At 39.1% G+C, this 27356-nt stretch overlaps 1 protein-coding gene and 1 long non-coding RNA gene across 9 annotated transcripts in view; one reads left to right on the top strand and one right to left on the bottom strand.

Moving 5' to 3' along the window:
- opcml (opioid binding protein/cell adhesion molecule-like) overlaps positions 1-27356 on the bottom strand; it is a 1099456-nt gene that overhangs the window by 364766 nt on the left and 707334 nt on the right. The window lies entirely within an intron of this gene.
- Positions 19066-27062, top strand: LOC138741050 (uncharacterized). Its single transcript, XR_011343299.1, has 3 exons — positions 19066-19148; positions 22721-22780; positions 26994-27062. It is a non-coding gene; the product is annotated as an uncharacterized lncRNA (long non-coding RNA).

The following is a 27356-nucleotide window of genomic DNA, read 5'->3' as shown; positions in this document are numbered from 1 at the left end:
AGCCAGCCTGTCCTGTTGGCTCAGCTCTTGGAGCAGCTCTCTCTTTTTGCCCCGAGGTCAAATCCTAGCTCTGCTCCAGATTGAGCCATGAGAAACACTGGAGAGTCAATTATAACCATATAACCACTTACAGCACATAACAGGCCAGTTCGGCCCTACTAGTCCATGCTATAGCAAATGCTCACCCTCCTAGTCCCACTGACCAGCACCTGGTCCATACCCCTCCAGTCCCCTCCTATCCATGTAACGATCCAGTCTTTCCTTAAATGTAACCAATGATCCCGCCTCGACCACGTCTGCCAGAAGCTCATTCCAAATCCCCACCTCCCTCTGCGTAAAGAAATTTCCCCTCATGTTCCCCTTATAATTTTCCCCCTTCAATCTTAAACCATGTCCTCTAGTTTGAATCTCCCCCTTTCTTAATTGAAAAAGCCTATCCACATTTACTCTGTCTGTCCCTTTTAAAATCTTAAACACCTCTATCAAGTCCCCTCTCAATCTTCTACGCTCCAGAGAAAAAATCCCCAGTCTTCACAACCTTTCCCTGTAACTCAGACCCTGAAATCCTGTCAACATTCTCGTGATCCTTCTCTGCACTCTCTCTATTTTGTTTATATCTTTCCTATAATTTGGTGACCAAAACTGTACACAGTACTCCAAATTTGGCCTCACCAATGCCTTGTACAATTTCATCATAACCTCCCTACTCTTGAATTCAATACTCCGATTTATGAAGGGCAACATTCCAAATGCCTTCTTCACCACACCATCTTCAGCCTTGAGGGTACTATTTACCATAACTCCTGAATCCCTTTGTTGCTCTGCACTCCTCAATTGTCTACCATTCAATGTATATGACCTATTTAAATTTGCCTTTCCAAAATGTAGCACCTCACATTTATCTGTATTAAATTCCATCAGCCATTTCTCAGCCCACACCTCCAGCCTTCCTAAATCACCTTTTAATCTACGGTAATCTACCTCACTGTCCACAACACCACCAATCTTTGTGTCATCTGCAAACTTGCTTATCCAATTCTCCACCCCTACATCCAGATTGTTAATATATATAACAAATAATAGTGGACCCAGGACCGAACCCTGAGGAACTCCACTAGTCACCGGCCTCCAATTGGACAAACAATTTTCTACCACTACTTTCTGACACCTCCCATCCAAGCACTGCTGAATCCATTTATTTATACCTAATGCCTCCACCTTTTTTCCTAACCTCCTGTGGGGAACTTTGTAAAAAGCTTTACTAAAGTCCAAATAGACAACATCCACAGCTTTCCCTTCATCAACCTTTTTTGTAACCCCCTCGAAGAACTCAATCAGGTTTGTCAAGCATGATCTACCCCTGACAAAATCATGCTGATTACTCCCTATCAATCCCTGTACCTCCAAAAATTTGTAATTCTAATGTGTGTGCCAGTACAGAGTGGGGTGGGGGGGTGGGGGTGGAGGGGTATTATGCTACATACCGAGAAAGGGCTGTTTGTGCCTGTGGGTGGTGGGTCCTGTTTGTTTAACCCTCATTTAATTAAGTGAGATATCATGTCAGTGGGAGGTAGATATGTTTTGTTTGATCCTTGTTTAGTTAAGTGTGGGATACCATGCCTGTGGATGCTGGGCACTATTAGTTTAGCCCTAGTTTCACAATTGGAAGTTGTGATTATCAGTGATTAACCAGCGTCCTATGTGTGTGAATTGTGTGTAATGTCTGCGGGTGTGAGTGTGATTCCTGTTGCAACTTCTCCCACTTGTAAACAAGGATCCTTGATTCTGGTTAAACCATGTTCAGACTTGTCACTTCTTAGACCCTTTGAATTTGGTCTCACCATCACATTGCTATTGTTCTCAATTGCAGTTGAAAACATTTACCTGCCATTCAGCAGTTTAAGTAAGGTTATGGTTAGATAATCACTAAAAGGATTTTTTTCGTACTGGGGTTCAATACTTACATTAATGTTGCAATTACAAAGCAATAACATGTCAAAACAGTCAAACTACTATTCGTACATATGGTGCAGATGACAATTCATCAGGAAGAATTGTGTTAAGTGCCCTTCAATGTGGAGGGCAATTCATATTGACAGCCATTCCATTAACTAAATATCAATGTTGCATAAAACAAGCTTTACTTCTGACAGGAAAATGAGCACAAGGCGAGTCCAGGGCTTTTGCTCACTTTAATTAGCGTTTTACACTATTTTACAAAAATTAAGTGCAATATTTGCATAAATATCATGAAAGTTAAAAAAAGGTGCTCACTTATTATCGATACCTCTTCCAAAACATCAAAAGTACTCAAGTTATTTCAAACTCGTTATATCTTTTTAAATCTTTGGGTATTTATCCAATATGATTCTGAATGGAGCCCTACTAAATAAATATCTCAGTTACCCAAAGTGACATTCCTAATGAAGCTCTGACTCCTGAAACATTGACTTGCCTATTGCTTTCCAAGACCCTGTAGAGGATAGCGGTCAGTGGAAAAGATCATTGGGGGAACCTTTTCCTCGCATGAAGGACATCATCTACACTTGATGCTAGTGGAAAGCAATTGTAGCGGCACATTAACTGGGACATGACCCGGTACACAAGTGGCTGACAAATGGAGACTCCCACAGGGCTAATGACCTTCGACCCAGGTGACCACCCACATTGCGGGAAACAGCAAGCAATGGTGGGAATGCCGCCCAATCAGAGATTGGCGCTGCCTTGATGTCACACCCGACGTCAGCACCAAGGAGTGGTTAGAAGCAGAGCCGCCAGTGCAAAAAAAAATCAGTCTTCGACTTCCCGTGTGTACACACACCTTGCCACTGACTCCCTTATTCACCTTCCCTATTATGGGCATTCCTGAGCCAGCCTGTCCTGTTGGCTCAGCTCTTGGAGCAGCTCTCTCTTTCCCACCCCCCCCCCCCCCCCCCCGAGGTCAAATCCTAGCTCTGCTCCAGATTGAGCCATGAGAAACACTGGAGAGTTAATTCTAATGTGTGTGCCAGTACAGATATCATGACTTCTTTCCACACTTCGTGGTAGCGTGCATGCTACAAAATAAACATTGTCAAAGACTCCACACATCCTCCATGTAAACTATTCTCCCTTCTGCCATCTGGCAGGAGGTACTATAGCACTCGGGCCCTTGCATCCAGAGTGAGAAACAGCTTTTCTGCCCCCCCCCCTCCAAACCAACAGGCTCATGAACTCCCAGTACAGATCTAGATAGTGCGCCGTGGACTTTCAGTGTACATGTCTTTGTGCCTCAATATTTGAATGTGTTAGCTGCTTTCCTAACTTATATCTATGTAAATGTATTCCATAATCCAGGAAAAATGGTATCTTGTCCTACCATGCAAGCATGGTATGCACAATAAATAAAGTTGACTTGACTTGTTGCATGTCTGACAGAGGGCTTCCCGCATCTCTGTGAATTGCTCCAGTTCTTTAGCACCCACAGACTTTAAAACCTCAATTACAGGCGTTCAAAAGGCTGAAAATGAAGCAATGGAGACAGTGATGCTTCAAATTTCTCATGTTCGTGTTATGATATTGGGGCACAGGAGGAGGATGTTTGGCCCATTGACTCCATGTTGGTTTTCACAGCAATACCACCTATTCCATTGTGAATCCTTTCCCTGTAACATTCACTCTCATTAACAGTCAGATTTTGCTTGAACACATTGGCATCAGTTGAAGCAGCATGACATATTTGAACTGAAAATTAAAACACAAAATAACCGTAAATTTCACCCAAAGTATCAAAATGGGCTTCAGTTGAACTGCACGGAGTAGCTATGATATAGCTATGAAAATGGCAGTGCTGCCGGAGCCGCTGTATAGGCAGGGAGCGAGGAGTGGAGGTGCAGCACTCCCATGGGATCCAACTGGCCAGTCAACTGCCGTCAGCCCCGCATAGGCTTTGAATGGCCCATTAAAGGAACTGACGGAAGCTTTATTTAAAATCTTGCAACCGCGGGGTCTACGGTCAAGATGGTGGTGCCTGTGATCGGCAACAGCCACAAGGAGCCACAGACTCCAAGGGAGCCGAGGACTGGCACAGGGCACCAGAGAAAAAAAAAACAGGGAGAAAAATCCCCTATCCGAGAAGGAGAAGCAAAGGAGATGACCCACAGGAAATGGGCTCGAAAATTGTTGAAGGGGTACTAGGTGTCGAAACCAGGATGTGAGGGGGTGCTGAAGGCGCTGAAGGGTTCTTGACTGTATTGGAGTTTTGAATTTGGAGCTTGGGTTGCCAATAGCTTGGGCTGTTCTCTGTGTGGCTGCTGAAGCGCTGGACATTCGGTGAGTTTGGTGGGGGGGGGTGGTGGGGGGGGGAGGGAAACTCTCTTTTGCTTCGTTTTCTCTGACTGTAAGAGGTGCTTCAGGTAATTTCTGTCGATCTGTCTGCCTTCCAGCAGGCAAAAGCAATTTTATGTAATATGGTAGTGTTTTATTACCATGACAATCAATTGAATCTTGATTGTACATGCAAATTGATTTTTAGAAAGACAACAAATTTTCAGAATTTCCATCCCACATCCAGTGAAATCCAATGGAGCCCAGGTGTCAATGTGATGTTATACATGTGATATGCTACTGCAATCAAACTCTAATACATCAATTGTTACTAGAGTTTGGTGCAAAGAAGGTCAAGCAATCTGTATGACTTGCAATAATGGCTTGTTGTAATTTCTCCAGGAGCTTATCATTTTGTCAATGTGGCCTTTGAATCTTCCATCTCTGTGTAATGTCTCTCAGCCACAGCTGTCAAATCAAAGTTTTCACTATAAAAAAATCATAATAAAAGAATGATTTCATCTGTTTGAAAATATCTCTACCAACTAGATGAAAGAATATAAAGAATTTATAATGGTGAATGAGGAATAATTTGACTATAATTCCACTTGCCGGCTTTCTGCAATCCTTGAAGGACACTGCAACTAATTCCGTGAAATTGCTGTCATCTGTTCTTTTCTGTCACTGAAACTGAGCTCACACAGCATCTCAGATCACACAGCAGTTAACCATGAAGTAGTTCATAGAAATTAACAAGAGATTTCTGTACTTATTCAAACATACAATCAGACAAAGAGGATGAGAAATTACTTTGTGTCACAGCCTGTGGCACATAGACAATGAACACACTTGAATTTTGAGCCTTGGGGTTCATTTGCATGTCACTGCAGCTGAGGTCTGAAAGGAAAGGCATTGTGAATTTCAAGCTCCTTAATATTAGAGGCTCCCTGGATTGACTTGGAAATGGGGCTGAGTGGGGAAGGATGGAGTAGGACCCTGCACCTATACACTGTTCCTCGTGGGATGCAATGCACGAGTTTCCTGAATCATAGCCAAATCAAGATGGCAGCTTTCAGTACAGACTAATTTCACAAGAGTACCATATTGAACCTTCTGTTAACACATATGGAAACACTGCAATCTATGCCAACTGGGATCTGAGCAGACCACAAAAAAAAAATCTGGACCACAGAAATTGGCCCAATCAACTTCCTCTGAGCAGAACTGTTCTCTTCAAGTATAGGCACCTCCCATATCATGAGGGGTTCCAAAAATGTTACGTTTCCATAAGTCAAAAACACTGTTGCTTGAGATCACAGAAGTTACACTGGTGAGTTAATTACTTGCAGATTACAACAGTTCTCAATTGGATTTCAGTTTGAATGAGTTATTTAGGGTCGACCATACCATCTGAGTTGTTGGGCTGCAGATTGCCAAATGAGAGAGTTTCAACATGTGTAATTGATGTGTGTGCAAGTCCTCAGAGCTTCATTTTCTGTCAATGTAATGTGGCCACTTGGGCTCAGTTTCATGCTAAATAAATGGTCCATAAATCTCTGCTGAGACCACATTTGGAATATTGTGTTTAGTTCTGATCACCTCCTTACAGGGACACATGTGGTAGCTCCAAAGTGTACAGAAGAAATTTACCAGAATACGTCTTTTAAGGCAAGGTTAGCAGAGCTTCGGCTTTTCTTTTTGGAGTGAAGGATGAGAGATGACTTAGAGGTCCACAAGATTATGAGAGGCATTGATAATGTAGACAGCCAGCATCTTCTCCCAGGGCTAGCCAACCCAGAGGCAACCTGTACAAGGTAAAGGGAGGAAAGTTTACGGGAGAAATGAGGGATATGTTTTTTTTTGTTAAAACACAGATTTATGGCTACCTGGAATGTATTGCCAAAGGTGGTGGTGGTGGTGATGGAAGAATAGGAGGATTTAAAAGATTCTTAAACAGGCACATGGATGAAAGAAAAATAGTGGAGGGTTTCTTTTTCTTTTAGTAGGTCGGCATAACATCAGTAGTCAAAGGACCTTTACTGTGCTGTAATGCTCTATGTTCTATGAAACAAAAAGATAAAGCAAATATAGTTAACTATCCTTTACTGCAATATTAATCCATTAGTAGGGAAGTCTTGCTCATTAAAATCCTCATGATTATAATCGTTGAGTTGGTGCTTGCTGGCACCATCCAGTTAGACACCATTCTGTACCATGTGTTGCCATCTGCCCAGCACTGCTTCTTAGTCCTTCGGAAATTTGATTTTAATGTCACTGGGTGTAAAGCACAGAGATGTTTGCAGATAAGAAGGAAATATATTTTTTTGTTCATTTATTTCCATGGAGTGTGGAAATTATCGGCAATAAATACCCATGAACTGAGGGGAGAGATAAAAAATCAACCACTGCTACATCTGGAGTCACATATCATCAAAGTCGGGTGTCAATGGCAGATTCCCTTCTCTGGTGGGCATGAGTGAATCAGTTCATTTTGTAGTTACTAGACAAAGCATTTTTTTTTCTGCAATTTTGGTATTAGTTAATTGCTTTAACTGGAATTCATCAATTGTCATGGATATAGTCCAATCTCAAAGCTTTGATCAATGGTCTGGAATTTTGGCCATTTGGCTACTTCATAAAGAAGCATGGACATGACCCTGAGCTCAAGAAATAATGAAAAACCCAAACTTCAGGAGTAAAGAGGCTCCGAGATCCCAGGTGCCAGTTGTAGATGTAAATACTGTGGCCAAGTCGAAGAGACTTTGGAGGAGGTTAGGCACATCAAAATTGATATGGCTCTCATCACTTCACAATGTTCAATTATATGACCATTGCACTTGGTGTGAAATGAAGAAAAAATTTAATTATAGATTTTAAACTGAATATAAATGAGTTGTAGGAAACCTAATTAAGTTAGATACACAATTTCAGTACAGCATTACAAGCAGAATTGCAGTACATCAGAGATTAAAACACAAAATATATCACCTTCAAACGAAGGCAATGAAACACTAACTTTGAGAAAGTGACACGTCTCTATGCCAAAGAACTAAAGGCTGGATCGAATCTACTACCTAGATCCAGCTCTTATAATCTCTACCCAGTTGGACTCACCCTTCCATGGATTTTACATGCCCTTTTTAAGAGTTTGAGGGGATTCATCATTTCATTCAATGCCCCCTTCAAACCTTCATATGTGTCCTGTCTGGTTGCATCACTGCCTGGTTTGGCAACTTGAATGTCCAAATAATGAAGATGGCAGTATGAAACAGCAAACCTAAGTCCATCATGGGGACCAATCTTTTGTCCATCAAAGACATTTATGAAAGGAGCAGCCTCATGAAGGTAGCCAATGTTTATCAAGACCCCGATCACGCTGGCTATTACAGATCTCTTCACACCTGACTTCCAGCTCGTCTCAGATTTCTGCCTTCATGAAATCCAAGATGTACTGAATAATCAATGCTTAAGGGATAGAGAACCAGTGTTCTCACCCAATTGGAATCATCTCAATTATGCCTTATGCGATGACAAATAGACCCAATTGTTAATTCTCCACTGCACCTACCGTACTCAAGAAAAATATAATTTATCTGGAGTGCTGTTAGCTTCTTGGATGCATTGGCAAGTAAGGACTACTAACTGTGTATAGACAGTTGTCTCAGTGATACAAGCCAGTCTTTACATTTTTATTCCATTTGAGATGTTGAAGGAGTTAAGATGAATCATTAACAAATTCTATCAAACAAGGGACATGATTGGAATTCATTAAATGTTCAAAAATAAATAATATTCATGGAAAAAAATGTGTTTAAAATTATCAGTCACATCTTCTTGAGTTGCATGAATGTACTGCTGAGGCAGAAATATGCATTGGATGTTTTGTGATGAATATTGAATAGAACCTATCCATAATATGCCACTTGAGAAGAAAGAAATCAAAGATTCAGCAATTTGCTTCCTGGGTTAACAGATCCATTATCACAAAAAGAGAATGAGCAGTCAAAACTATTTTCCAGAGTTTGGAAAAAGATGTTTCTCCTGGCTGAGGCACGAGAAGAATGGGAAACAGATGCACATAAAAAGAGTAGGATCTTCAAAATGAAATGTAAAGTCTCTTTTTTTCACTTACAGTTTGATGAATGTTTAAAATTTGCTATTCAGTAGGTTGTGAAGATTCAGTCATTGACTGCATTCATAGACTGATAAAGTTCTGGACAGAGTGACATGGAGAAAGAGTGACATGGAGAAAGAGCAAGAAAAGGAAGCTGAATGAAAATTCAGCAAAGATCTTGTTGAATCAACAAGCTGATTGCCACGTTCCTTCTTCTATCTGTTATGTACATGCTGGTTCTGTGATAGAAATACAAATGAAAGAATTTTGCATTCAATATGAATGATAGCAATCTTCATTTTGGGTGTGGAATTGGAACTGAACAAAGGGAGACATTCAACTGCCGATGATTGTTACATTCAGATTTCACTTTTATTGTCAGAGTACATACATAATGTCAAATATAATTCTGAGATTCTTTTGTCCATCAAAGACATTTATGAAAGGAGCAGCCTCATGAAGGTAGCCAATGCTAGCGAGGCAGAATTACCACTTATTGGTAGTGCAAAAAAGTTGTACATGTAATCAAATAAAGAACTGTTGATAGATAATAAATGTAAACAAACTGCAATACAGAGAGAATTTTAAAAAAGTCAATAATGTGCACAAGTAAGAGTCCTTAAATATGTCCCTGATTGAGGAGCCTGAAGATGGAGGGGTAGCAACTGTTCCTGCACCTGGTAGTGCAAGTCTTGTGGCACCTGTGCCTCTTTCCTAATGGCAGCAGCGAGAACAGAGTGTGTGCTGGATGGGGTGGATCCTCGATAATTGCTGCTGCTCTCTGACAGCAGCATTCCTGTGGATGTTCTCGAAAGTGGAGAGGGTTTTTCCTGTGATGCCCTGGGCTGCGTCCACTACCTTTTGCCAGGCTTTAGGCTCATGGGTATTCTGACTGTGATGCAGCCAGTCAGCATACTTTCCACCATACCTTTGTGGTCACATTCAATGTACAAATGCCCAAAATTCTTGCTCACTCCAGCTGAACAGGTATGCAAGACACATCAACTACAATCAGAAACAATAAATTACCCCAGCATGGAAAGAGATAATAAATATAGATGATTAAATAAATATAAGTAATAAATAAATTCAATTTGGCCTCCTTTATCCTGAGCCCATAGGTTTTAAATAATCCTAATGGAATAATTACATTGCAAAGGATTATTGAGAGAATTCAAGTTTTTTGTTTCAATTTTTTTTATTGTTTTTTATGGGAAATTCAATTCAATGAAGAAAAGGGAACAAAATTGAAAATACAGTATCACATATATGTATATTTTAATATAAAAATTCAAACACAATGCAAGTCGAAATATCTTCTGAAGACTGCCTTTCTGCTTAAATTTTCTTACCACCATCAATTGAGTGGAAGCAATTCTAGAAGGGGACATAGCTGCAAGCTAAGGGGCTAGCAATTTCAAAGAGTAGTACAGAAATTGGAATTAATTAAATGTTTAAAAAGAAATACTACTGATGAAAATTAAGGTATATTAAATTGACCCATAACTTCTTGAGTTGCATGAATGTTGTTTACATGGGCTACTGCTGAGTCTTCTCTGTGGGGCTGGTGAATCCCTGGAATCTCTGCCCCTAGAGGCCAGATAATTTCATATCCAAGGGTGGAGGTAGACAGGAATTGTGTAAAACTGGTATAGAAGAGGAGCCAAGACCAGTAAAGACCAACCATAAATTATAAGACAGTCTGGCTCACTCCTGCATCTTTTCATTCTCAAGAGATATTGAAAGTGCAAATGATCAAAAGAATCCAGGTATTTTCCTGCATGTATTTTTCTTCTTTGGCTTGGCTTCGCGGACGAAGATTTATAGAGGGGGTAAAAAGTCCACGTCAGCTGCAGGCTCGTTTGTGGCTGACAAGTCCGATGCGGGACAGGCAGACACGATTGCAGCGGTTGCAAGGGAAAATTGGTTGGTTGGGGTTGGGTGTTGGGTTTTTCCTCCTTTGCCTTTAGTCAGTGAGGTGGGCTCTGCGGTCTTCTTCAAAGGAGGCTGCATGTAACACTGCAAGCAAAGGGTACATTTGCATTTGTAGATGCCTCCCATCAATTATGGTGAGTGCATCCAAGATATTGCGTACATTTTTTGCTTTCCAACTCAAGTAAATATTTATACAGCATACAGAATGTTGACTATATTGGCTCAAGTTCATCAGATGAAGAAGGATCAAGTTGGCTGAACATTTCTTAAATTTGCAAGAATGAGAGCTGATTTCATTGAGACATACACAATTCTAAAGAGGGTTGATGGAAATGGAGTTGAAGTTTTCCCTGACACAAATGTCCGGAACAAAGGGTCACTACCTCAAATTAAAAGGTCACAGTCAGGACATAATCACAAATAAATTTCTTTCTCAAGAATGATCAGTAATTTTAGAATTCTCTTCCCTCAGGACTGTGGAGGCAGAGTGACTGGGTAACTTCAAAAGAGAAATCAATAGATTTTTGAGGGAATCGAGGGATTTTATGCTCGTGTACAAACGTGGTGCTGAGGTAAAAGATCAGCTGTAATCCTCTTGAATGGCAGTTCAGGCAGAAAGGATTGGAATGCCTCCTCCTGTTTTTAATTCCTCTGTTCATGCCGAACTGTCATTATGAAGGAATATGTTCTGAGATGTGCAGAGCTACACAGAACCACATGCAAAGAGTGGGGAGGGGAGATGATATTGCAGGTTTTAAATAATGCTCGATTCCCTGTTCTCTCATACTGTAATGCATTCGGTGGTTTGGTGGATTGCGTATAACCATAAATTTGCTCAGATGTCTGGATGTTTATGTGCAACAACTATTATTACTGCTGTATTTCTGTAATTGGCAATAAATATTTGTGATCCCTGTCATCTTGTCAAGAAAACCAAACATGTCAAAATACTAATTGCCTTTTCACAGAATAAGCAATAGAAATCATATACAATCTTACACTGGCTCTGGTAGAATAAAACTGATCTAAACAATACTGGCATACACAGAAGTAAAGCACAAAAATCTGTGGTTGAAGTAAAAACACAATGCTGGAGAAACTCAGCAGGTCAAACAGTGCCATTTATCTTGCAAAGGTAAAAATATGTAACTGACGTTTCGGGCTTGAGCCCTTCATCAAAGTACAGAAAGATGTCGGCAGGTGTTCGAACAAAAGATTTGGGGGTGGAGGGGTGGTTGCAAAGGCAGGAAGTTATAGATGGAGAAGAGAGAGAGAGAGGGGGGGAGGTGCTCTTATGGATGGTTGCGCTAGTTTGCAAACACCATTTGGGTTTCCTCAATTAGAATATTCCATATAGTTCTGAGCATGCTCATTACCTGAAGTACAGCAATAAAAATAAAGCAGCAATATGTCTGTTGCATCCAGCAGTAAATCATTCTAATTAATCACATATTTAAGGGTTAAAAGTAACAAACAACAAGTTATAACGTTAGAACATCAACAAACAGCAAGATCTGTAGCCATAATCTCATGGATAGCAGCAGGAATATAACACAAATAAATACCTTCTCTCAAAATACATGTTTTAGTACAATTAGTTTTTGTTGTTAAATGTCAAAAATAAAGTTGTAAAGTAGTTTACTGCCTGATGCTGGAAGGCCAGATAAACATTTCATAAATCAAGTGTTTGAAAATCTGAGAGCACACAAGCAAGAACAGCTGACCGTTGAGTTTAGCCATTGGGTAACATCATCCACTGTATGAAAATCAGTCATAATTTCATTAAAATGAAGCAAATTCACCACACATTTAGTTCTGTTCAGAAGTCAAAAGCCAAATTAAAGTTTTGGTGAGAATTTTTGACATCTATGCTGAAATCACCGAAGACAGCAAAGCAACTTCTTAATAATTTTGCTGTAATGAGAGAGCACACCTTAGAAAGCATTTTATACCATTGAAGAATTATGCTCAGAGTTCAGCAACATCCATTAAAGTTAAAGTGGCAAAATCATTTTTGGGCATTGAAGGTGATAACCCCATCCTCTGGGTTAAACATTTAATCATTCCTTTGCTAAAACTTAAGGTTTCGCATTAAAATATAGGAAAAACAAAGTGGTCTGGAGATTGCACTCATTAGTAGCACTGAAACAGGACTTGCGGCCCATCGACTGCATGCCAAACTAGTTGCATTGTCTATCACCCAGATTATAGCCAGGTACCCATCCAATTTTTTTTTAAAGGTCAAAATTGAGTTCACATTCATCACTTCAGCTGACAGCTTGTTCCTCTCTCTCACCTCTCCCTGAATGAATAATTTTAAACATTTCCCCTTTCAACGTTAACCCATGGCTTCAGGTTTTTGACTGACTTAATTTTGGTGGAAAAAGCAATATTTCCATCATGGAATGGTGAGAGCACCATTCTGCTGGTGTTATTTGGTGAAATGTCTTTGCAGACGATGCCGCTTTAGTTGCCCATTCAGAGCCAGCTCTTCAGCGCTTGACGTCCTGTTTTGCGGAAACTGCCAAAATGTTTGGCCTGAAAGTCAGCCTGAAGAAAACTGAGGTCCTTCATCAGCCAGCTCCCCACCATGACTACCAGCCCCCCCACATCTCCATCGGGCACACAAAACTCAAAACGGTCAACCAGTTCACCTATCTCGGCTGCACCATTTCATCAGATGCAAGGATCGACAATGAGATAGACAACAGACTCGCCAAGGCAAATAGCGCCTTTGGAAGACTACACAAAAGAGTCTGGAAAAGCAACCAACTGAAAAACCTCACAAAGATAAGCGTATACAGAGCCGTTGTCATACCCACACTCCTGTTCGGCTCCGAATCATGGGTCCTCTACCGGCATCACCTACAGCTCCTAGAACGCTTCCACCAGCGTTATCTCCGCTCCATCCTCAACATTCATTGGAGCGCTTTCATCCCTAACGTCGAAGTACTCGAGATGGCAGAGGTCGACAGCATCGAGTCCACGCTGCTGAAGATCCAGCTGCGCTGAGTGGGTCACGTCTCCAGAATGGAGGACCATTGCCTTCCCAAGATCATGTTATATGGCAAGCTCTCCACTGGCCACCGTGACAGAGGTGCACCAAAGAAAAGGTACAAGGACTGCCTAAAGAAATCTCTTGGTGCCTGCCGCATTGACCACCGCCAGTGGGCTGATATCGCCTCAAACCGTGCATCCTGGCGCCTTACAGTTTGGCGGGCAGCAACCTCCTTTGAAGAAGACCGCAGAGCCCACCTCACTGACAAAAGGCAAAGGAGGAAAAACCCAACACCCAACTCCAACCAACCAATTTTCCCCTGCAACCGCTGCAACCGTGTCTGCTTGTCCTGCATCGGACTTGTCAGCCACAAACGAGCCTGCAGCTGACGTGGACATTTACCCCCTCCATAAATCTTCGTCCGCGAAGCCAAGCCAAAGAAAAGAAGACAACAGATCTCAGAAGATCAAGTGGAAGTTACGTTCTGTGTCCATCAAACTTCCATCTGAATATAGCCTTGCCCACATTAGCAGCAATATACCACCACTGAGAACAAGAGGGCGTCAATGTGGAAATGTGAGGGAGCTCCCCAAACTAAAGTTATTCCTTTTGACCATTAGTATTTTGCTTATGAACAACCCAAGTGAAACTGACAAGTAAATTATAATGCTTTAAAGGCAAACTCTGTAACTTGGTCACTCAAAAAAATAGACTACACATTTATTAAAACATGTGATAAGTTCACCTTATTTGCATTAATAAGACACCACTTTGACAATTTTTTAATGAACCGAGGAATATCCTTTACTCGGGGTAGCCTCACTGGCTCAGAGAAGATTATAGAGTTGTGATTATGCAAATTTATTTGTTAAGAAACATGAACTAAACTAAACTGACACAGCCCAATTTCTGGTGACCCATTAAAAAAAAAATCACTTGGAAGTCTTCGTAACTACATAACTGAACTTTGAAGGCTGAAAATGGCAGTCCATTGCAAATAAAATTCTGGAAAAGTCTTTGATTGCATTGGGCATTGTGTTTCCATGTGTAACCAACATGAGGCCAGTCTTATGTGATACAAAGGACCTTATTGAATTTGGGCAAGGTACAGGGTCAGGAGAGAGCAGAATGCAGTGTTCACTTCTTCCTGATTATTTTGTGATTCAAAACTACTGAGTCATTCCTCAAGCTACAATACCTGTGAAACATAAATTGATGCTATAGGTGTTATCATCAGTGGTGCTGTTTATTGTTATCCAGAGAAATGCCAGTGCCAACAATATTTAAATCTGTTGAACAAATCTGCTTTCATATTGTATGAATATTTTTTGCGATATTTCTTAAACTATCCTCAAGTTGAATTGATGACCTTAAATCAATGTTGTACTGTTGTTCATTGCTGGTGAGCTTTCAATCAGTGCAAACAATGAATGTGGAATTATGGCAAGACACACTCCTTTTACACTTGGAACTGAATGCTTTTGGGAAGAAAATGTGAGAGAGAGAACAAATGATTTCAAAAAGGAGGGAAAAAATTCATAAGATGAACAGCAGGCCTTATGTATCTGACCTTCAGTAAGCTGTTATTCACAGATACATATATGCTTTTGGGTCCAAAGAATTATAGGTAGCACAGCAAAATACAATGCCAGAAACAAAAGTTATCCTGATGACATAATTCAAAAACTGAACCAATTATCAAGCTATATTTCCATGAAAACTTACATCTTCCACATTTAAGCTGTTTAGGGAAACTAGACAGGGGTGCTCCCTTAGCCCTTACTATTTAATCTAGCTTCAAAACCTCTGGCAATAACCCTAAGAGACTTTCATGAGCTTCATGGGATTGTCAGAGGTGGAGTAAATCAAAAGGTTTCTTTGCATGCAGATGACTTATTCTTTTATATTTCAGATCCTGAACGATCTAACCCACTTATGTTATCTGGGCTTTCTCAATTCAGCTCTTCCTCTGGATATAAATTAAACCTTCAAAAGAGTGAACCTTTTCAGATTAACATGCAGGTCCCTATCTACACTCAAGTTCCATTAAAGATTGTTAGAGATCATTTCACCAATTAAGGGGTTAAAAATTACTGAAAGATTTATATCAATTCAGTTTTCTTCCTCTATCCAACTATGTGAGATTGCCTTTTTCTAGATGGTCTCCCTTATCATTATCTTTAATAGGTTGTATTTATTCAGTTAAAATGATAATATTTCCTAAGTTCATTTTTAAATTTATTTCAAGCAATTTCAGTTTTCCTTATGAAATGTTTAAAAATAATATTGATTCAAAAGTTTCTTTCTTTATTTAGAAGAACAAAAACCCTACAATTAATAAATTTCATTTACAAAAATGGAGAAAAAAAATGGAAGTATGGCCTTACCTAATTTTAGGTTTTATTATTGGGCTGCAAATATTTGTTATCTAACTTCTTGGATTTTTAAAATTCTGATAAATTGGATTGCCCATTATGGACAGATTTAGAATTGAGACCTATACAGCCCGTATTCCGTGGCCTCTTTACTGGGTACCTCTCTTCCATTTAGCTTTTCCAAGGTTAACAGGAATATATCTAATCCAATACTCAAAAATAAATTGCAAATCTGGTTCTAATTTAGGAGTTTTTTTTAAATTTAAAGACTTTGTCTTATTTAGTGCTAACTCTCAATTTTTTTTGACCATCAATAATTGATCAATCCTTCTCTACATGGAAAATCAAAAGCATTTCTTTTGAAAATTTATTTAAGGATGGTTGTTTATGTCTTTTGAACAGCTTGCAAGTAAATATGACTTACCAAATTCTCATTTTTTTTTTAAAGATATTTACAGATTAGAAATTTCTTTAATACCATATTATTGGATTTTCCATGTGCATATCTATCAGATATAGTTTATAATATTTTTCAATTGATTCCCTCTCAGAAAAGGTTAATTGAAGTTATATATGAGTGATTATTATATGATAAGATTAAAAAGGCTTAAAGAACTGGAACTTGTAAGATCCTTATCTGAGGATCTATGGGACAAGATTTTTAAAATGGTAAATAACCTTTTCTATATGTGCCCGACATACATTAATACAATTCAAATTGGTGCATCATGTTCACATGTCCAAAGATAAACTTTTTCTAATATTAACTCTATTTGTGACAGTTGTTACATTGACACATACGTTTTGGTCTTGTTCGTCCTTAGAAAACTTCTGGAAATAAATTTTTTATATCTTTTCAACTATAGTCCAGGTGGAGCTACAACTCAATATTTTTGGGGTTAATCACCCAGACATAGGGAGTTTTTCTGTACCTGTTCAACAGGTTATGGCCTTCTCTATATGATTGGCTGGAAGAGCCATTTTATTCAAATAGAAATACTCTAGACCTCCAACAGTGTTTCAACAGTTTTCTCATATTATGTCCAGTTTATGTTTAGAAAAATTTAGATACCATGCATTTGATTCATCGGTGAAATTTGAAGATACATGGCGACCTTTCATGTCTTATGAGTTTATAATGTGATTAGATGTATTTACTCTTCCAGATGAGATATCGTTTTTTTTTAATTTACAGTAGGATCCAAAAACTACAAAATTTATGTAACCCTCAGGAAAAGCTGCTTAGCTGTTTTCGGTTAGTTGTTGTTTTTATTAGAGTAAGTTAGGTATTTTTTTAAAATATTATACAGCTGTACAATACTTTTGATTTTATTTCATTTTCACCCATTGCAGTGGAGAGGGGAATTGAGTTTATGCGGTTTGAATTTTTATATTAATATATACATATATGTGATACTGTATTTTCAGTTTTGTTCCCTTTTTGAATTGAATTTCCCATAAAAAAATTAAAAAGATTGAAAACAAAAACTTGAATTCTCTCCATAATCCTTTGCAATATAATTATTCAATAAGGATTATTTAAAAGTGAGTTAATTTGTACATTCAAACTCGGATCAATGATGCTCATGAACCATAATTCTTATTCCTTGATTTAAGAAAACTACATTGAATTCTGCTTGGTTAGAATATGGGACCACAAGCTTGTGGAAAATAACCTTTGTCTTTATGCATTACAGAATCTTGTATTATTTAAACTACATGCATCACTTTCTTTGAGCCAAATCTATAATGTTTCATTTAAAATGGCTTTTTTGCCCTCTTCTTTTGTTGCTTTTTATATATTTAAGTTTTTGTATTTTTAGCAGCACTTAAGCGATGAAGTCAAGACAGTACTGTGCTGTTCTACCCTTTCCAGAGAGTAATTCTCCTCAATAGAAATTTTCAGCTTCCTGCCACTCTTATTGGGGGCTTATTAGATTGATTGGCCCCTGGATAAAAAAAAAACTTCTACTTGACTCAAAGTAGAGGCTAAAGGCTTGATTCTACTTGATCAGTGTAAACACAGCCCAAAATCAGAATGTGCAATATGTCTTCCTCTGTGAGTGAGCATTCCTTCCAATTTTTAATGATGGAACATTGATCATGGCGATTTATAGCTTTTCAGAACAAGAAAATTCTTTTTAATCCACCTAAGATGCTTACAGCTGAAATTAACGCTCCCTTCAGCAGATGGTAGCAGAAATTTATCTATATCACCAGGGCTCAGTGGGTAAAGTAGTACCAGCTGTGCATGATATTTCATTTCTGAAATTCAATTCCATATTAGTTTGCAGTAAAAGAATTTTGAAAGCCAACCATAGCATTTAGTCCTGTTATATACTAGACTTAAGGTATTACGGACTGAAAACACATTGCTCTGTGATGTTGCTGTGCCTACAGAACAATTCACGACTTGTACAAGTCGAATATCAAGGAAACCTGATGAGATTACTTCAGTATAAACCATTTGTCTGTGAATTTTAATGCTGCACATCAAGAAAGTTCAATAAAGTGTAATTCATATTTGAAGTAAATGAAAATGAATCCCGACTATGTTGGAGATGTAAAGCTAACAACCATGCCATTGCTCCTGCTACAATGCACGCAACCATCTGACAACTCAAGTGTCAGTTGCAGCTGAGCAGAGAGCACTGCATCTCTCATTCGGAATTCTCCTAGTCCATCTCACACCAGTGACGTGAGCTAAAAAATCTAGGTGGACACTCTTGTGAAATAAGACAGGCTGGGTGCATTACTGATGGTGCAATCTTTCTGTTAGATATTCAACTCAAGTCGTATTACTGCCTTAGAATGTAAAGGCGGGACCAAACCTTATTGTAAGTAGGGGTCTACCTGTATTTTGAACACCAGTGGTAGAAAATATGTGTAGTCTGCTGGACATTATTTGTCCTTCAATTCTAGATTTATTAGATTGTTTGAATCAATGAGCTTCAGGCAATTCAGAGGAATTAGACATGCTCATTTGTAAACGGGGTCCTGTACAGATCTTTGCTGACTACAGCTGATTTGTAATCGGAGTTCACCATTATCAACTATAGAAAGGGAAATTCAAAAATTGAAGTGTTATTGTTTGTAATTTGATTTCATCAAACCATTTACTATCTCGCCAATGAATGAGGCTGACAAATGAATTATTGAGTGAAGCACAAAAGTCTGAATTAGGCCAATGGATTAAACAACCATGACATCATCCATTTGGATTAAAGACAGGAATGGGAAACAATTATGAAGTCGACAGCTGCAAGACAATGAAAGTTCAAATGTCACTGAAGAAAAACAACTCGTTAAAGGGGATCCGAGATACATTTAAGAAGAATGTTTTGTGCCACTGTACTCGTCTGCCAAGATTAAAAGTAGACGGACCGATTTCCACTTGATTATCAATCCTCCATGAATCAAGGTCAGGTCTAAACTGTGGAATGGAATTTTGTCACAATAGGGGAGCAATATTCTTTGTGGTGGGACCTGGGATATTCTCTGGACATGAAGCAGGAAAATCTACTGACTCTGTGATTGTAGTGGACACATAAAATTGCTGGAGAAACTCAGCAGATCATGCAACCTTAGAGGAAGTTTATGTCAGTACACCAGACCACAACAGTACCACCCTTGTCTGTGGGTTTGATAATGAGGTTGGGATTAGGAGAGAGGGGACAGTATCTTGCACCCCATGACCTGGTGAGTTACTCAAGCACTTTTGTTTATTACACATTTATTGAGTCTATTATGTCTGATATGAAAGAGAATGATACTGTCATTTGATGCACAAGGATGGACACAGTTCTATTTCCTAACACTGTCTCTTAACCTCCAAGTGAGGAAACAATTCATTCGCACTTCTTCCAATCCAGTTTTTGGTGTACACAATTTAATCTTCTCTACATTGGATAAAGCAAACTCATTGATTGGTTTACAGAGTACATGTATTCAGCTCCAACACGTGAAATAGGAACAGAAAAAAAATTAATAGGCCATTCAGTCTCTCGAGCCTGTTCTGACATTCATTAAGATCATTACTGACTTGGCCAGGTATTCAACTCCACTTACCTGCCTTTTCCAGAGCCCTGAATTCCCCAAACATTGCAAAAATCTATATATCTACTTTTTAAAATATGTTCATTGAGACTGTCTTTGCTACTTCCCAGCTGGAGAATTTCTCAGATTCACCAATCTCTGGAAAAAGCAGTTCCTCCTCATCTCCATCCTAAACCAATGCTACCAAGTCTTAAGCCTATATTCCAGTCTCACTTCCCAGTGAAAACAACTTCACAGTCTCTATCTTATCGAGCCCTGATACATTTCTGTAAATCCCCTCTTGTTCTTCCGAATTCTAGTAATCAAAGTCTCAGGTTTTTTCATCTCTCCTCATAAAATAAAGCCATTATCTCTGAATCAACCTGGTGAACCTCCTCTGCACTGTCTCCTAAGCCAAATGTATCTTTTCTCAAGTAAGGAAACCAGAGCTGTCTGGCACTATAACTCTTAGATGCTGCCCTGATTTGTTGCTTGTTTCTAGCGCTTTGTTTTCATTACCAGCAGCAATTTCAGCTTAAAGGTGATTACTGACATTGCGCAGACTTGGCAGTGAAGGTTTATGCTCCCTTCGGTTTACATTTTGCAACCTCTCAAGAGGGTTGCTGGATTCTGTTTTCCATTTTAGTGATTGCCATGTTTTGGAAGCAATCAGATTGAAAATTTCTCACTGTGATGCATAGACAGCAATATGTTAAATAAAGATAAATATCTCTTCCATTTAAATAATTGTACTGAGGATGAAAGAAAGATTGGAAGGAAATTATATTAAAGATTAAAGATAAAATGGTAGTAAAAATATTAATTTCCTGTCTTGGATACGAGTATTCACACTGATAAATTAATTTTTTCAGGGTCAAGGTTGTTGTTCAACAGTAATTTTTGGTTGGTGTTCGAGAGGGAAGAATAAAAGTGTGTATGAATGAACAAGGCAACTACAAAGAATTCAAAAGACATAGGAAAATGGCAGCAGCCCATTCCTAGATGACCAATCCAGCCAATGATGTTGCTTACATGAGCCTGGGTATCTGACCAGAATAAGGGAGGAATGGTTAGCGTGGCTATTTGTGCACGCTTATATAGCCATCCACATTCCAAAGGCAGTAGGTAAATGGTCACATTGGTGTATTTGGACAGAGTCGGCTTGTGGGCCAGAAGGGGCCTGTTAACATGCTGTATATCAAATTTTTAAAAAAATTAAAGACCAAATTCTTCAGCTTTTTTTCCCCCCTCTCCCTTTGATGTGCTGACTATCACTTGGAATTATCTTGTTCCATTCCATTCAGTTTTTAGATGAACTGTGTTTGCTTCTGCCTTATTCACCTTAAGTCAAAGGATATACATTTTAATGCCTTTTCATTATAACTTAGCCCTCAACATGTAGATCAGAGTTCCAGTGCTCCTCTGTGGAAAAGACAATGTCTCCATTGTACAATGTTATACAAAATGTCAGCTTGATGGCCCCAGACTCATAAGTTGAGCACTAACTTTTAAAAGCCAGAAACATTTTATCACCATGTTCTTACAGCTGCAATAATTAGTGGTGATGGTCACTTATTATTAATTAAATGATCTCCAAAAGCAAACCGCAGCCCCCACCGTATATTCAGAAAATATTCATTATGTTCTATAGAAATGTCTTACATAGGTAAGAAATCAATCATTACAAGGATTTTGTACAGTAACATGGTTGGCGTAGTGATTGGTGCAACACCTTTACAGCACCAGCAATCAGGACTGGACCTAGGTTCAAATCCCACGCTGTCTGTCAGGATGTATGTTCTCCCCGTGTCTGCATGGGTTTTCTCAGAGGGCTCTGGTTTCCTCTCATCCTTCAAAAATGTACTGGGGTGTAGGTTAATGGGGTGTAAATTGGGTGGCATGGACTTGTAGGGCCAAATTGGCTTTATGTCTAATTTTTTTTTTAATGACCCTTTTAGGTAATATTAAAAAATCCAGGGAACAAGACTTGCATCTTTTAATCTCTGAGGAATCTTGGAATGTAATTTTTAAATTGGTTAATACCTCATCTTTATGTGCACGCCACTCTCAACTACAATTTAAAGGAGTCCATTGGGCTCATGCTCAAAGTCAAACTATCTTGCTTTTATGCAGATGTATCTCCTTGTTGTGATAGAGAGCCTGGAATGCCTTGTGAGGATAATGGTGGAGGCTGAAACATTGGAGGGATTTAAGAGACTCTTAGACAGACACATGGATGTAAGAAAAATGGAGGGTTACACCACAAGCAGAGATGGTTTAGACAATCATAATTTTAGTGCCAAAAATAGTCTGGGCTCATTCATTTCCCAGCTCTTTATTTTCAATCTTGTAGGTGTAGAAAAAAAAAACAAGTTAGTTGTAAATTTCCAACTCTGCTGCATGTATCATGTGGAACTCCAGTCAAAAGATATGGACCTCTCGGCTGCTGAGTTGAATTAAATTAATTCTATCCTGTGTCACAAGTTCCCTGGATCATTTGATCTCTATTGCCCAATCAGCTTCCTGCTGATACGAGCTTTTCAAATCCAACTGCTTAAGTCACATAACTCCAATTTCCATATGCAACCTTCAGATAAAATCCCTGTTGAAGTCTGTCTGCTACATTGGTTATGGTTCTTCAAATGTTTATGAAACCCCTGGCATTTTGTCATTGGCAATACTTCAGTACTGAAGAGATCAGGAATGGTGCAAGGGCTTCTCCTTTTCCATTTCCCTCTGTCTCCTTTGCTCCAGCTCTGCATTCACAGAGCTACATCCTGCCCTGATCAATTCTCATCCTCTCCTGTCCAATCCAAATCCACCTTCGGAGTCTTGGCTGTCGGCCTGTGCTCCTTCCCCCAGACTTTTTATTCAGAAGCCTGCCTGCCTGCTTTATGCTCATGCCTTGACAAAGGGCTCAGGCCCAAAATGACGATTCTATATCTTTGCCTCCCATAGGCGCTCTGGGACCCGCTGAGTTTCTCCAGCTCCTCTATGCATCAACTTTGAAAGAAAGAGGTAAAACAATGTTCTATGGTCATATTTATGAAACATTTGTATTCTGGACTCGTAGTGAGTCTGGTGTGGAACTGAGCCACACAGACTGTGGCAATACAAGATTTGATCCTCATATTGCACCTTGAGGAATTGCAAGGGAGACAACAATGACTTAAGTCAGAGATAAGACAAATAAAATTGAAGCAGGTAAAAACATACTGAAATGGTAAGTCTATCATGACGTGGAAAAAGATCAGATTTACATGCGACATGGTTAAATAAACATGTCTTCAAGATTCAATTAACATTGTTGCACTCAGAATTTAATCAATTGTAGAACAGTTGTAGAACATAAAACAAGGATAAGACTTGAGGCACAAGAAGTCCATTTGAATGAGCATTTCCAATGAAAGAAAGAAAGAAAATTAAATGAATGAAAAAGAAAGATGTGGAACAGACAAACTGTTTCCTGTACTTGTATTGCATGACAGTTCATAAGCAAGTCACATTGAAAAGTTGTTTTGCAGCACAGATTTTGTCCAGAACTGCATTCTGTCAGAGCTGAATTACACTTTTTCTTTCTCACATATCCAATGTGCAACAGTGAAAAGTAAATTATATATTTCATCTTGTCTGCAAGTATTCTGTATAAAAATGAGCCCATGCTAATCTATCAAACATTTAATTCAAAGATAATTGTGGGTTATCTGTGAGCAAAGCAGCCCATCAACACCACTAATTCCTGGTATTCAAAAGCAAAATAGAGTGGAAATTCATTTGACATTAGTGGTTAGATTTTCAAGGCAAGGAAAATTGGGGCACTTTGTCCTCTTGATATTCCCTAGAAGCTGCAGTTGTCAGTGTCCTTTCCATTAGCTTGATCTTCTGCAGGACCAAATTTCCCTGACATGAGCCTTCAAGAGCATTACTGGGGCTGCCTTGAACAAGATGGCAAGGGATTAGGCTAACCTGCATGGGTGGGAGCTGATGTAACATCAGATTAAATTGTTGACAGATTAGCCTGGATGTGTGTTTCTCTAAAATTCTTGGACACAAAATTAAATATACCATTTACTGTTCTCTTTTGCTGCATCATGGAAGTCAATTATATTCCTCAAAATTAATACCCACCCGACTTCTAGTTTGAGTTTGGACAGATAGAATCACTCCATCATAATATCATATACATCTGAAAAGTAAACACTAATTCCTATGGTCATGTTCTGAAGTAGCACTGAACCCTCCTCATCACTTATGTCAAGCTTTAAACCATGGCAAAATTATCCTTGTTGGCCCATTGTTTCGGCCGATTCTTGCCACACTGAATTTAACACCTCATCCCTTGATTTCAACCTGTCACCCCTTGTCAAGTCCCTTCCCACCGATATCCAGGACAACTCATGTGTACTCCAACGTTTTGACAATTTCCAATTCCCTGGCCCCCTCTGCCTCGTCTCCAAAATTAATGTTCAGAATTTGTACACTTTCATCCTCCATCAGGAAGATTTGAAACCCTCCGCCTCATTCAGCATCAAAATTCCAACCAGTTCTTTTCTGCCAACTCTCAAATGCCTGACAGAACAATTGTACCCCTCACACCACACCTCATTTCTGACAAATCAAAGGTGATGCAATGACCACTTGCTTTGGCTTGAGCAAACCTGTCTTTTCCTTGGCTGCATGGAATTGTCGGTGTTCCAAATCTTCTTGGATATGACTCTCCAAATCTTTCCCCAAGATTGACAGCATCAGCGCTGCTTCCCAAAACTTGTCAATTTTATCATATTTGCAACTAACTTCTACTCACTTAAATCACTTGCAACACACTTTGTCCATTTTGGAGCATTCTGCCCCTGTCTTAGGAGAAAAACTATCCACAGATATAGCTACCTGGAGGCATTCTCATCCCGTGTCTTGTAAGGATGCTATCCTTTTCTCGACTTTGAGCTTTTCTGTGGCATATGTACCGAAGATGAAGCCTTTCGTTTCAGGTCACCTCAATCCTCCTTCTTCACAAAGCATGGTTTTGCTTCTACTCTAACACATTTTCGACATTTCACTGACTTCTGCGCCCTTTCCCCAGAACAGAGATAGGCTTCCCCTAGATTTCATCTTTCACCCAACTAACCTCCACACCTGGCACATTATCCTTGGTAATTTCTGTCAGCTTGAATAAGATCCCGCCACCAGCTACATCTTCTCCTTCTCCTCCTTTGTTTTCTGCAAGGACTTTCCCTGCAAATGCTAGAGCTGCAGCACTTGTTCCCATACCTCCGCCCTCATCACCATCCAAAGACCTAAGCAATCTTTTCAGACAAGGCTAACTTTCATGTATACCTCCTCCAACATTATTCACTGCAATTGATTTTCCCAATATAGCCTCCTCTATACATTGATGAGTCCAAGGGAAGATAACATGATACATTTGCAGAGCAACTGCACTCTTTCCACAGTGGCTATGCTGAACTCCCCGATGCATGCCATTTCAACTCCCCTTTCTATTTTCACACCAAGTTGTCCTCTCCACTGACCAGATGAGGTCCAACCATAAGGAATAACACCTCAAATTCCAGTTTGGTAGTCAATGGCATGAATGCGGAATTTTCAAATTTCAGGTAACTTTTACCTCCAGACACCCCTTAACCTCTCTCTCCTGATCTACTTCTGGATCTTCCATTTTTGTTCCTTTTCATACCCAAATAAACCATTTTCATTTCCCCTTTCCTCCTTGTTCCATCAACTGGATCCCCTCCCTCATTTTAGTTCCCCTAACAGTTCTCATTGTCATCTCCATTACAGATTCAACACTGGTAGCCTTTGCACTCCAATATTATCCTCCTCGCTATCTCCATTGTTGGTGCCCCATCCCCTCCCCCTATCCTGACTTGATCTGGCTTTTCTCATTTGTTTCTGCATCTACCTATCACCCATCTGCCACTATCTTCCAATTCCACTCCTCCCCTTCCCAGCTCCATCTGTCGTTTATCATTCCCTCCACCTCACTCTACCAATCACCTACTGTCAGTCTCACTCCCCCTCATCTCTTTATACAGACTCCCTGCCCTCTCCACTTTTAGTCCTAATACAGGGTCTCAAACTGATGATGCCATTTCGCCCACAGATGCCACTCCCCTGCTGAATTCCTCTTGCAGATAATTATTGTTCGAGATTTTTGATTGAGCAGTTTTTTTTGTGTCTACATATCAGAACAAATATTTGGATTTTATTTTAGATTTTTTATTAAGAACCAAACTTTTCAATAAATCTGAATTTCTACCCATTCCTCGTTTCACTTACTTCTTTTACATATTGAATATGAAATGATTGCACTGGAGTTTTACTTGAGGAAAATTATTTTTGTGTTAATCGCATTTTGTCTCGTGATTGTTGGAAACAAAAAGATGGAGTCCAGCATGTGCATGCATCTGACTGATGGCACGATGTGGCACTGCCACACTGTTCTCAGCGATAGACTTAACTAAGAAAAAAACTGAAATGAAATTAAAAATGCACCTTTCCTGAACACGTTCACAAACTTATATTTGGCTATAATTCTTCATAAGAAAACCAAATATATAATCCTTCCTGCCATTCATTTCTGCTCCACTCAAACTCTGATTGACAAGCTCACACTGATGGCAACAGACAATTGATAGGTCAGTAACAACACAAAATACTTCTTAAATTTTGCAATTTATAGATAAAACTATCCCACAAAATGTTGTTCATATCTCAGTAAGAGGCAAATACATACTTGGTATTTGCCAGATAGTTTTCCATGATCTATGCAAGACATGGGCGTTAAGTTTGGAGGAAGAAATTTAAAAGCAAAGGTTAAGGGAACAATTGCTTCAGGAAATGCAGCATCCAAAACTGCGAAATCCATTTCATTTTGTGATTCCCATCCACAAACACACAAACACACAGATCAAGCAAGCAGTGACCAAATATTTAGATCTGTTGATCTCAACCACTTTCTTTCACGAGGAAAACAACCTGTGAACAATCCAATCGTCAGTTTCACATCTTGAATTTGGTGATCAATGATATGACAAACTGTAGAATCAACCCGTCTCCTGACAATCCAGTTGAGACCAAAATAATCAATCAACACTGCAAATTATTCTTCCTGTTTGAATAAGCACAGACAATTTTACCGATAATATATCAGTAGTTTGTTTTTACTCCAAAGCATGTCATTATGTCCCAACATTAACACCATCTTGAATTTCAGGTTAATAAAGACAAGACTATCTGAAGCCAAGTGATTCAGTGAAAGTTGAAGACACCATTCAAATGCACACAAGTATACTTGCTAAATACATCTTAAGAACAATGAATTTATGAAGTCAAATATTCCTGTGGTATTTAGTCCATAGTTTAAAAATATAAATATCAAGCATAATTTTCAATTTGAAATTAGTTTATCATGTTAGTTTAAGAACAAATTCCAGAGTTTTTTTGTAAATCATAGAAAAAGGGTTATTACCTTCCTGTCAATCATCAGGCAATGAACAACAACTGCCACTAATTGACATAAAGGTCTTAGCTTTTGTCACATTTTCCTCATCATTACCAGTGCTGTAGGTTTCCATTG

Source organism: Narcine bancroftii, chromosome 8 (genome assembly GCF_036971445.1).
Source record: "Narcine bancroftii isolate sNarBan1 chromosome 8, sNarBan1.hap1, whole genome shotgun sequence".
Taxonomy (NCBI): Eukaryota; Metazoa; Chordata; class Chondrichthyes; order Torpediniformes; family Narcinidae; genus Narcine; species Narcine bancroftii.
Note: the sequence above shows the minus strand (reverse complement) of the source record. Positions and strands in the feature narration are given on the sequence as shown.